Source organism: Camelus dromedarius, chromosome 1 (genome assembly GCF_036321535.1).
Source record: "Camelus dromedarius isolate mCamDro1 chromosome 1, mCamDro1.pat, whole genome shotgun sequence".
NCBI classification, from domain to species: domain Eukaryota; kingdom Metazoa; phylum Chordata; class Mammalia; order Artiodactyla; family Camelidae; genus Camelus; species Camelus dromedarius.
The window spans coordinates 28,856,185-28,869,388 of NC_087436.1; positions in this window are offsets into that span (position 1 = coordinate 28,856,185).

Here is a 13,204-nt window from a genome sequence, read left to right on the forward strand (position 1 = left end):
GTTTGGTAAATATTTCCTAGACAAGTTACAGAAATAAATAATTTTTTAAATGATAAATCAGATTTTACTAAAATTAAAAACTTACACTCATTGACTAAAAACATTAAGAAAGTAAATAAAGAAGGTTGTACTCACAAACACATATTTTTGACAAAGTATTTTGGTATCTAAGGATCATAGGGTACTAAGACCAACTACAACTCAATAGTAAAAAAGACAAACAGCCCAAAAATGAAAATGAGCAAAATCTTTGAACAGACACCTCACAAAAGAAGATATAGAAATGGCCAATAAGCATATGAAAAAGTGTCAACAGTGTAGTATTGTCAGACATCAGTATAATGCAAATAAAAACCACAATGAGCTACTGCTATACATCCACTGAAAATGACTAAAACAAAACATACATACATCAAATATTGACCAATATACAGAACAATCAGAAGTTCCATACCTTCTTGGTAGAATTTCAAAATACTAAACCACTTTGGAAAAAATTTGGCTTGTATTTTACTACAATTACACATACACCTACCCTACAACTCATTAATTCTAATCCAAGATATTTATCCCAAAAAATGGAAGTAAATGTCTTAAAAGTTTATATGAGAATGTTCACAATAGCCCTTTCATAATAGCAAAGAACTGGAAACAGCCAAAATGTCCATTAATAAGAGAATTAATTAACTAAATTATATTCATACAAGGATATATTTTTATTCATTTAGACAGTTGCCTAATTCTATAGGTTGCTTATTTTGTCAAATAAATATTTGATTTCAAATTTCTAACACAGAGAAATTGAATTAAATAAAATCACAGTTTGAGTATTGAAATGGAAAAAGATAAAACAGACTTTTACTTTTCTTTTAACATATTTTCCTTCTCTAAGAGGAGTTCCTCCTGAGGTTTCAGAAGCTCCATATCGTCTGGTATTTGTAAACAAATGGGAATTAAATGCCAGATCCATGCCACATTATATTAGCTGAAACAAAAGTCAGTTTAATTTTTTTCCAATTGAGTTCAATCTCTGTGACCCTCTGTCCTTCAGTTTTAACAAGGAGAATAGAGTTCATTTAGAACAGAAAAACTTCAGAGAAACTTAAGAACGTCAGACAGCACCCTGTATCCATTGAGCCAATATAATAAGTCAGACTGATCTAAACTGATAGCTTTATAATAGCTTGCTTGCTGTATTACAACTAAATAAAAAAATCTATGCATAATATATCTTCACAGCTGAGATAGCTAATTTATGTGAAATAGAGTTGTAAGGTGGCTTTCTTAGAGATTGTGAAAAAAATTGTCCAACCAAGACTTCAAGTCCCAAGTCCAAAAATGGTAAATAGTGTTTGTCTAATCACAATTAAATAGCAAGAAATAAAACGTATCACATTCAACTGAAAAGCTATGGTGTCAATTTCATGACTAGTTACACTATGCTTCCTTGGAAGGATTTGATTTTTAAAATGAAAGATATTTAGTAGACTAATATCCTATCTTGTATCATAAAGCTAGAATATATATATATGTAACATACACATTACCAATGTTAAATAATGTTATTATTTAATTAACTGAGTTTAAGATATGGCTACATTGAAAGCATGAAAAGTTAAGTTGTGATAAAGGAAGCTGTGGTGGCAAAACATAATAGAGATTCAAAAGTGATGCAACTGTTATGTACAAATCAATTTTCAAAACAAAATCAAGACTAAGTAACCTCTAAATTATATATTTGGAAATGTTATCAGCAACTCAATACATATATTTATTTCAGCCAAACTTCAACACAAATAATAAAGGGAATTTTCTATTTTCTCTTTCTTCAATTAATTAACTGGTAGAAATTTTGAGTAAGAATAGCAAAGACAGGAACATTTCCAATGACTGGCTTTCCCTACAATGTAGTCTTATCATGTGTGATCCCACACAATGCCATTCTACCTTAAACATTTGGAAGCTACTCCCATCATGTTTGCAAGATTTCCAATCTTCTTTCCTTGCATTAAAATATCTCTTACAGTTTTAAAAAACCTCCATATCTTGAGTATTATTAGTAGTATTTCACATTTAAGGATAGAAAGGATCAGAGACCAAACAATTTGCAAAAAGTCACATGGTTACTGAATGTCAGAGTTAGAACTAAATCCAAATTCCCCAGGCCTGTTAGACAAAAGTCCTTACTTTGAACAGCTACACCAGTTTGTTTCCAAATTTTTTACATTTGTTTACAGAATTAAGGAATTTTAGAAATAGACATTATTTTTGATATGACTCCTACTCTTTGTTTTACATGAATTAATTGAGGGCTAATTGGTTAAGTGATTTAGAGCTGTTTAGTGTCTCTTGCACTCTTCCACTGTGTGTTTACCTTGCTTCTTATTTAACATAAATTCCTTGATAGCTACTTTAGCAACATTTAGAAGTAATAATAACAACAACTGCAGAATGAAGAGAAAGCTTGACAAACAAAAAACACAGATTTTAGAAATATATCCAAATACTAAAATAAATGTAAATAGATTAGACCTACTTGTTAAAATGCAAAAAGTCACATATCTGAAAACTTGAGTTATAAAGAAAAATTCAGCTATGCATGGTATATGGAAAATATGTATTCAGCATAAGAACATAGGACAGTTAAAAATAAATGAGAAGATTCACTTAGCAAAGAATGACTAGAAAGAGCTGGTACAACATAATAGCATTTGATCAGCTAGACTGTTAAATCTTTTTCCTTATATTTACCCTAAAGAAACTACAGAAATCAGAAGGAAATTTATATCTAAATAACTAACAACCACACATACACAGACACACACTCAACTCAAACACAATACTGGGAATACAGAAGGCTGAGCTGGGCTCTGGAAATTAGATGCAACCTGGGGCAGCCTGAATCCAGACACAGCCATCACAAAATGGTTGAAAGAAATTTTGCTCTGACTTCTCCCTGGCACTGCAAAGGGACAATTAGTGCATGTTCCTTTATCCCAGGAATCTGCAGCTATAGTCCACCTACTGGTATTTATAAAGAAACATCTAGACTGTATAAAAGACTTGGTGGGAGTAAGAAAGTGAACGAAACAAGATCAAGTCAGCTCAACGAATTCTGAACATCCTCCCTCTGCCCATTTTACATTTCACCCCCATGTTTGATATCAACTGTGTCTTTCTGATACTTCTTCTTTCTATAAATTTAAATTGGAAACATGTCCAAAGATTTTTTTAAAAGGATGCAAGTTAATGATATTGGGCCATGTCTATAAAGTATAATTCAATGGGACCATTTTTGAAGATGATAGTTTCGATATAGAAAGATGATCAAGTGAAAACAGTATTATTATGGTATGATTCAACTTTTTACAATAGGCATATATGTGTATGTATGCAGAAAAAGTCTAAAAGGCTATAAACCAAAATATTACCAGCTGTCATCTCAGAATGATAGAATTACAAGTTATTTAAGCCAGAGGGGAAAAACACGTGAATTCCTTGAAGCGTTGCCTTGTGGAGTAAAAGCAAACCAGCTTAGTTAACAGTGGTGCTGTGGTATCTGCCTCTCCCTGCACTGATTCACCTCATCCACTTCGCTCAACGTAGTAAGAAAACAATAGAGTGCATGTAACACTTTCCAAACATGTATCACTGGATTGAACATAAGCAAACATACACAAAATGAATAGAATCTCTACTTTGTAAAAAAAGACAGTAAGTTGATAACACATATCACTTAAGCAAAATGGCTGAAATGCAAAAGTCAACTTGAAGTAAGCAAAATACAAATACTCAAACGGACAAGGGAATATGAAAGATAGACTCAAGTTTTATGGGGTTGAAAAATTTTCAACACTGAAACTTTTCCACAGAATTAGAAAATCAAAATTACATGTGAAGTATACATTTAGACTGGGAAAATAACACTAATATCACAAAATCTGAAAAATAGCATAATATTTTTATTTACAACCATATTTAGTTTAATTGTCCACCCACTTTCTATAACAGTTTTATTTTCTTACACTTTTTGGCTACATGTTCTTTGACAATCTTTTCATATGACAACAATATTACAATATTTTCCCCTTAGAATGTATAGAATGATGATTCAGTCTTTTTTCTGACATACTTGATTGAAATTAGTTATTTTTTGTAGAGTATGATAGTTTTATTGCCTAGATTTATGCGTTTTTAAGTTAAAAACAATACAGGTCTTGTGTTATTATCATAAGCAGAATTCAGCATTTGATAGTTTCTAATATACTTGAATGCTCTAAATCTTATTACCTTATGACCAGATTGCTTGTGGACCTTTTCTGCTATGGTGGGTCTCCCTTCTGGTAACATTCAGGATAGGTGTACCCACCCACGACCTACTCCCCTTTAATATCTTTCATTATTTGAAATTTATGGTACAGAATTCTAGTTTTTCCCTAATATCCATTTTCACATTCTTTCTCAATAATAGAACCCTCAGTAACTATCCAGAAGGAGGAATCCTTGAGCTAAATGTGGTCACGTGACCGTACGCTAGCTAGTGAGGTGTAAGCAGAATTGTTGTGTGTGAAATTTGAAATTTAGGGACTGTTCTTAAAGGGATGCACTTTTTTCCTTCTCCTCTTTCTTTTTAATCCTTCATTTGTGTTACTTTTCACGTAAGAGGTATGAGGACAAAAGGTCAAGGAGCTGTCTTGGATCATGAAGTAGAGGCTATCTATGATGGCTTAGGCTGGTCCTCTGCTCACTGTCTCACAGGCTATAACCAAGGCGACAGCTGGTTCTGTGGTTTCCTCTGGTGCTTGAGGACCTCTTCCAAGCTCATGAGGTGGTTGGCAAATTCTGTTCCTAGCAGTTGCAGCACTGAGGCCCTCGGCCCCTAGAGGCTGCTGCCATTTCCTGCTTTGTGCCTTTCTCTGTAATATGCCAGTTTGTTCCACTGAGGAGGAGCTGTTTCTGCTGTTTCGAGTCCCTAACTAAGGAAAGGTCTGGGACCTCTTTCAAAGGGCTCACCTAGTTAAGTCAGGCCCACAAAGGATGTTTCCTTTTCATATCTCAAAATCAACTGGTTAGGAATCTAAATTACATCTGCAAAATCCCTTTACCTTTTCCATATTCTACTGGTCAAAATAATGTCACTGTTTCTGCCTACACCAGAGAATTGTATAGGGTGTGTACGCTAGCTGGTAGGATTCTTGGGGGTCATGTCAAAATTCTGTATACCACACTGACAATTTTGTAAAACCACAAAGTGAATTATTAGAATAGTTCTGGGCTTCTGAAACTTGGCTTTATTCTGCACAAGAAATAAGTTTATATCTTACTTACATTGCTGATTTTTGTTTTGAACATTTGCAGTCAAGTCTAATTCTAACAAATACAGTGATTATTCTCTCACCCTTTGTTACAGAGACTAGATAATAACACCACACATCTGTTTACCTGTGGCTCTTTATTGTCTCCTGGTACCTTTTAGGCTGTTCATCTTGAGTTCTCCTCCCTGTGACTTTGTTAGCTGTTTGTTGGATAACCCATCTGAGTTGGATAATTCCTATCTTTTCCTCTCCTGGCTGTGGAACCAAGTGCTAGCTAGGAATCAGCTTTATGAAAATATTTTATAACTTGTTTTGTCTTGGCTCTAAATCATGGAAAATTTGCATTTGCCATAAGTACTTGGAAAAAAACATTTCCGTTAGATTTCCCCTGTCCCATTCCAGTTTGTTTTTTCTCACCTTACTTCCCATCAAGTAAAGAATAAGATTATTGGCCACAATATATGTAAGGCATAGGTGTAGTATATTATCTGGGGAGAGAGGGTTCTGGTTTATCTTTTCTTTCAGTATTTCTAGAATAATACACTGTTTAATTCACAAAAATTAAAATGAAATGAAAACAAAAAATAGGCATTACAGTAGATAGGATAAGGCTGAGGACTTCTTAGCCTCCTAGAAGTTTTTTGCATACCTTTCTAAAAGATGGAAGAAGATGGGCCGTCTCCCTGTTTTTCCTTCCTCCACTGCCTCTGCTGAGGCCTTCCGATTATACTTTTTTGACTCCCTCAGTTTACTGGGGACCTTAACTGTGAACTCAATTTCCAGATATTTCAGGATCTATCATTATGCACGCTTTTTCTCAGAAATTCTCATTCATGAGTTTGAGTTTCTCTGAAAGTCACGGTTCATAAGCAGACATTAGGTTTGACTTTGAAAAGTATAAATAAAAATATATGGTTAAGGCAACCACACAAACAGATATATATATGTATATATATATACATACACATCATTCTACTGTTTCCATCAGCTTCCAGAAGTCCCCAAATTATCATAGTTAGCAATATTCTTAGGAAATTATCTGCCATATCTCTCAATAAACAAATTGTACACGTACACTTTGATGGAAAGAAACAGGAACTAAGATTTGGGAAGATTTGAATGATGACTCCTAAAAACCCTCCCAGAGTCCTTGAAAGGAAACATGAAACAATACTTTTGGAAAATGATGGTTAATGTAATCAGAAACACTCAGTTGGTGTTTAAAAACCAAGGGAAGCTGATACTATTCTAAACAGCATTTCATTATTAGTAAGTGTTCCCTAAATTTAATTCTATTCAAAATTTTTCTTTATCTTCAGTTAGCTTATATGACTATCAAACTCAAGTCTGTTTCAAATTTTTCTTTTAAGATTTAACTAGTTAAATGTAAATCAAGTTTCAAAAATAAGGCAAAGTCCAGAAAAGCGTAATAATGTAAAATCTAAAGTATGGGGATTTAATACTGCTTTCAAGATTAAATATACTTAGGAATTCTGTTTTTTTCCTAATAATGTTAAGGGATCTATAAAATTAAAGATATATAGGCATTTACTTTCTTTTTAACTATTACATATGTATTATCTATGAACCTTTCCAAATATGCTAACTCTGATGCATTCATTCACCAAGTATATCAATTAGGGTTCCATCAGGAAATCAAGGTCACCATGGATATTAGAAAATCAGTAACTTATTATAGAAATTAGTTGTTATACAATTGTTGGAGGAACTGCAGAACTAAAGGACCAGAAAGGACCAGAAAAATGTCACTAAATAGCCCTGATATAGATGAAAAAGTCAGGGCCGGCAGGAAGCTGCTAGGGTGGAACCACAAAGTGGGCAGGGCAGATGGCTGCGGAAACTGCTGCTACCTCTGTGAGTTGACAGCTAAGCCTCTAGTTGCTCAGCAAGGCCAGAAATTGATGAGAAGAGCTGGCCATGGAGCAAATTTAGAACAAGCTGAAACTCCACAACCGTCCCTTACTGCTTGAAGTGATGACAACTTTCAAAGTACAGTGGTCTTTGTTTCACCTTCTTCTTCCCAACCTCCAACAAAGGACTTGTGGTCATTCCTTATCTGAAGCCACACAAGGAAGAAAATTCTGGAAAATGCCATGTATTTCCAGCTTAACTTCATACAATATAGAATTACCCACTAACCCTGTTTCATCTTCTCAGAGTGAAAGCTGCCTTAATTTCAACTGCATAATTTGTAAACATTTAGAAATCAACCTAACCCTACTCACTGCACAGATGAGGAAGCAAAGTGCTGAGTAAGTAAGTTAATTCCCCAAGGGCACACAGAGAGTCAATGTTTAAATGAGTTCATTATTTTAACTCCCAACCAAAATCCTTCCTTTTCTAATATGTCAATGATGACTTCCTCCACTTAGGAAAGGGACTCTAGATTACATTCAGCATACGTAGAAAACTGGTAGAGAAAAAAACAGTAGTAAATAAGGTACTTTGCAGATGTATGGAGCTAAAGTCTGTGTAAAATGTCCTATCAACTACTCTGTCTTCTAGAAGACAATGCAAAATACCCTCTTTTCTTCTGTCAAGTTTCCATTTATAACAAACTATTACTAGAATTTTCTTTTAAGTCACTTTAAGGCATCTCATCATTTTATATTATTCTTGGCCATATTGTTCTGTGTGAATTATTAGACTATCTATATTTTGGGTGACCAGCCATGTCTGATGGTTTTAAATATGAAGTCATTCTTTTCTCCTGGTATAATGATAAATTTACATTATAATTAACAGTCAAAGAATTCCCTTTTATGCCATATAATGATGCCTTTCTTCAGCTTTGCTTTTTCAGGCGGTATATAAAAAATCACAGGGGAAATACCTTTATTTTTAATATTCACATTTATGTATTTAATGAACATTACTGAATTTTTCAAGTACTTATTGGGAATGGAGGAGAAATATTTGTTCACTCTTATTTTATTTCAGTCTTAGAGAATGCAGCCTTTGGCTGATGTCAGAATGTTAATAATTAGCATCTCTATTAGAAGTCAGCTCCTGCTTTTCAAGCAGCATTATGCGAGGAAGCTATGTTTCCCAAGTGAACGAAGAATTATACAGTTTTATTAAAGAAAAGCCTTTCCTTTGAATACAATTTTAAGAAAATCTTCAAAGGAACAAATTTAAAGCCTCAAATCAGAGCACAGCACTAATTAGTGTGTAACAATGATTTAGGCAGAGAGCACCAGGCCTTGTTAATTTTCCAGACCCATTCTGTAGTCTCTTTGCTGTATATTTCTTTTGATGAGTCAATTTCATCTAGGTGCAGCTTTTTATAGTTTAACTACTGTCATAACACTTCTAAAGTTTTAGAAAATGGTACATACTGATGCTGAAATCTGGCAATTATCTTCTAACTCTGCATTCCGACAACTAATTTTATGGCTCCGCTTAAAATGCTTAATTCAATTTCAAGTATTTTGCATTTATAATATTGCTTTAAGTGGCATGTCTCTGAATAAAATACTGTAACCATCTATTTGTTTATATAACCTTCACATTTAGAAATAAAAAAATGTGCATCAATCATCAATTATAAGTCAAGTTATTTAAGATTCAAGGGTGTCAGGTACATGAGTTCCCTTGATCACATTTTATCTTGCAGTGTCTTTTAGGAATTAGAAAATTTTAAATATCAGCTTCATAATTTTAAAATGTTATGTACTACACGTGTGTTATCAGAATAAACTGTTTTCTTCATTTAGTGAATAGTGAGGTATTGATCTGAGAATGTCACGGGAAATTAGAGAACAGTAACACCAGAATGCCATATAACTGTGATTTATGACTGCAGCAATATGAAGTAGGAATTGATTACTATTAAGGTCAATATCAAGATTCATTGACTCAGATATTCATAGTGACTAAGGCTAAACTGAGAATCAATGTTTACATCAAGAAAACATATATCTTCCTATGGGTAAAAATATGCCAATATATCCTGCCATCCCGTTATCACCATTATGAGAATTCAATCTCTGAAGCATGATAGATATTTTGCAATTTAAAAACCATCTGCTATTGCCTCTAACTCTTGGCACCTGCACCATTAATGACAGAATATTAGATTATTTCAATCAAAAATTGGTATTTCTATCAAATAAAAATGAATCATAACTACAGTCCACGTTGGAATTTTTGAGGGATCCAAAATACCAATCTAGTACCCTGAGGAAGACATCATCACAAAAATCACCGCACCAGCGCAAACAGATATACACCCATTCCATAACAGCTTAGGAAATGGGTACAGATGAATGAATATGTTACTAAATAAAGTTAGAACATGTGATCTAAGGAGGCAAACATTAAAGACATGACTGACAAGCTAGAAAACAAATATAATGTGTACTGTTGTGAAGAATTGTGTTAATTTATAGCCCAGCTTACCTAACATGTTCAATTAAAATTTTGAGCAATTCCAGCCCTGTTCACAAATTGCCCCAACTTTTATTCCCACATTTCTTAGCTTGGTTTTTTTCTCTCTTTTTTTTCCCATTCTATTTGTGATTCTTTTCACTTTAAATTGGATCGATATACGTGTCATTTAGGGACTGGTCATGTGACTTGCAGATAGAGCATATTATTTGAAACTCTAGCTAGACTTGAATAGTTTATAAAATATTTATTGGGCACTTGTTATTGCAAGGCTTATAAATAAGACACACAAAACAGAGCACATGATGACATTATTTCCGGCATACTAAAACCAAGAGCAGCAGCAGCTACGAAACAGAAAGAAGAGGGGAATACATAGAACTACTCCCTAGTAAATGCTTTTTAAACTATGGTGGTAGAATGAACAAGGTCAAACAAAGATGCCTGGGGAACTACCAGAGATAGGCAGCAAGGATAAAACTAATAAGCATTCACAGTGTACTGCTTTAAAGAGAAATGTGTAAACAAGTGATCACAATAAAATAATGGTACCTTACAATTTTACTCCTAAATACTGATCAGTATGTTGTCACATATAATCTATTTTTAACTTTATATATTTAGAGTCTTCAAAAACCCACTTGAATTACTGAGTTGACAACAAACTTAGTAAGTCTGTTTTTTTTTTTTTTCTGGTTCATATCAAAATACAAGGCAAGAATAGAAGGAGCCAAAAATATATATATACTAGAATAGCCTCTAATGCCTAATGTAGTATTGAATTATTGAATGCCAGATACATCTGCTTCAAGGATAATATGAGTAAAATCTGTTGTATTATATCAACAAGATGTGTGTCTACATACAAATGTACATATGTATATACATATATATGTGGAGGGGGAGAGAGAAAGATTTATAGATTTGATGGAATTCTAACATGCAATTATGGAGGCTTGGTGGGTCCAAAATCTGATAGGGTAGGCTAGTAGGTAGTAGACTCAGGGCTCAGGAAAGAGTTCAGTTCAAGTCCAAAGGCAGTTTGCTGGCAGAATTCCTCCTTGCACATGGGAGGCGCTCAGGCTTTTTCTATCAAAGCCTTTAACTGATTGGGTGAGGCCCACTTACATTATGGAAGGCAATCTTTTTTGCTAAAAGTCTACTCATTTAAATGTTGATCTCATCCAAAAAATACTCTCCAGAGAAACATTCAGAGCAATGTTTGACCAAATATCTGGGCAACATGGCTTAGCCAAGTTAACACATAAATTAACCATAACATCTCTACCGTTGAATTTATGCATTATAGGGCACAATACTCTTCTTAACAGTGCGATATAAGGCACCTAGCTTCCAAAAATAGTCATAATTCTTTCATTACTAAACACTAAGAGAAATATATGAAATGTGTCAAAGGCAAAGAATGGAAGATAAAAGAAAACACATCAAGAATCTGTGAATATGGGGGGAGGATACAGCTCAGTGGTAGAGTGTGTGCTTAGTATGCATGAGGTCCTGGGTTCAATCCCCAGTATCTCTGTTATAAATAAATAAATAAATAAATAAATAAATAAATAAATAAATAAATAAGTAAGTAAGTAAGTAAGTAAGTAAGTAAGTAAATAAATAAATAAATATTATTACTACCCCCCAGAGAAAAATTTGTTTTTAATTTAAAGAAAAAGAATATGTGTATACAGTGTTCAGTATAGAATTTATACATTTTTAAATTATTGTTTACCATGAAAATTATAGACTACCCTTAGACTATTATCTAAAAGTCATTATATATGGAGATATAAATTTTAAAATAGCTATTGAATTCATTGGACAATAGGCTGAAACAAGTTGGTTTATTTTAAAAATGGTAACTGAAATCTAAGAACAAATAATAATATAAAAATTAAACATATTTTCTTTTTCTTATTAAATTGTTTTGTATTTCAATTTTTTCATATGGCTAAATTAAAAATTAAATTAACTAGAGTTAGCTCAATAGTAGGAAATAGAGAATAAAAGCAGATCAGCACCAAAGTAAGTGTGCCTTATGCAGAATCAAAAGAGATACTATAAAATATTTTTATTGTATCTTATTGAAAAATAAACTAAAAAAGAACTATTAATTTGCATCCTTCATGATTTCACTCTGGTTTAAAAAATGCAGTCTTAAATATAAAATAATATTAAAGCATTTAATTAACATAGTTTTAATTCCATAATTAAAAATCCAACATTTTAACATATATATACTCTGGAAGGTGACACACGAGCTCATTGAAAGACCAGATGTCCTAGATGCAATCACTAATTCAAACATTCTTAAAGTGTGTCTACCAGCGTCAGCTGCACTTCTAGGTACCACAGATAGGAGCTGAGCAAAGCAGATCCAAGTATCTGCTTTCATCAGGAACATAGACAATTAACAAATAACACACCACTGCTGTGTAATTATAACTGTGGTAAGTAATAGCTAAGGAAGTGCGTGCTTAGTGGATTAAACTAATTTAGTTAGTGACAGGCAACTCCAAACCTGCGTATGTTCGTCACGTACTCCACAAGAGGACGCAGTTTATGCCCTTCCAGTTTCTGGCCACGCTTCACTGAGAGGAGAGTTTGTTTTAGGCTTTTCCAAGGGCTAGGAAACTATGGAAGCTGTGCCGTCAGGATAGGCGGTCGACCAGTAAGAATACAAAGCCATATCGCATTTTAAACATTTTTGATATTTAGGTAGAATCAGAGGCAGTACACTTTTAAGGATTCTGAGAGTAAGAATGTGCTGGGGGAAAGAATCTGGGAAGGATGTTGCTAGTGAGTTATAAAGCAGTGCTAGTGAGTTTGTTTTTTTTTTCCTCCCTAACGTAATGTACAGAATATGTTTATGGGGTGACTAATAGGACACATTTTGTGCTAAACACTCTAATAAACACTGTATTGGTTATGTTTGTGGATCTTGCACCCCAAGTAAAGGCAATGCATTGAAATTACGGAACTCTGAAGTTCAACTCATTTTCAAGTCAATTCAGTTGCCCTTAGATGTTAATTATTTTTTCCCTAGACATGAAACTACATAAGTAATCTGAATTACATTACAATTTATGAGTAGTTAGCATAAGACTCCGTGGAAAGTCACATAAACTCTAGAAAACGTCTTAAATTCCAACAGTACTAATGAATACAATAAAGGACAATTTTCTAAGCATTTAGAGAGTAAAACAAATAAAACAACATAAAAACAATATACCACAAAAACAACTACTGCTAAGGATAAATGGGTGGATGGATAAGCAGCTATGTATAAGTGACTGTTTGGAAATGCTAATCACTTTCATTCCTTAACGACGACAGACCGGTATATCCTTTCCCCCTAAATTTTACCTCCCGGTCCCTAAAACAGTTTCTACTGTTTAATCATATCAAACTCTTATCATTTTCCATATTAGTCCCCAAAGTTCTGCTGCCCTGCTTCTCTCCTACCTTAA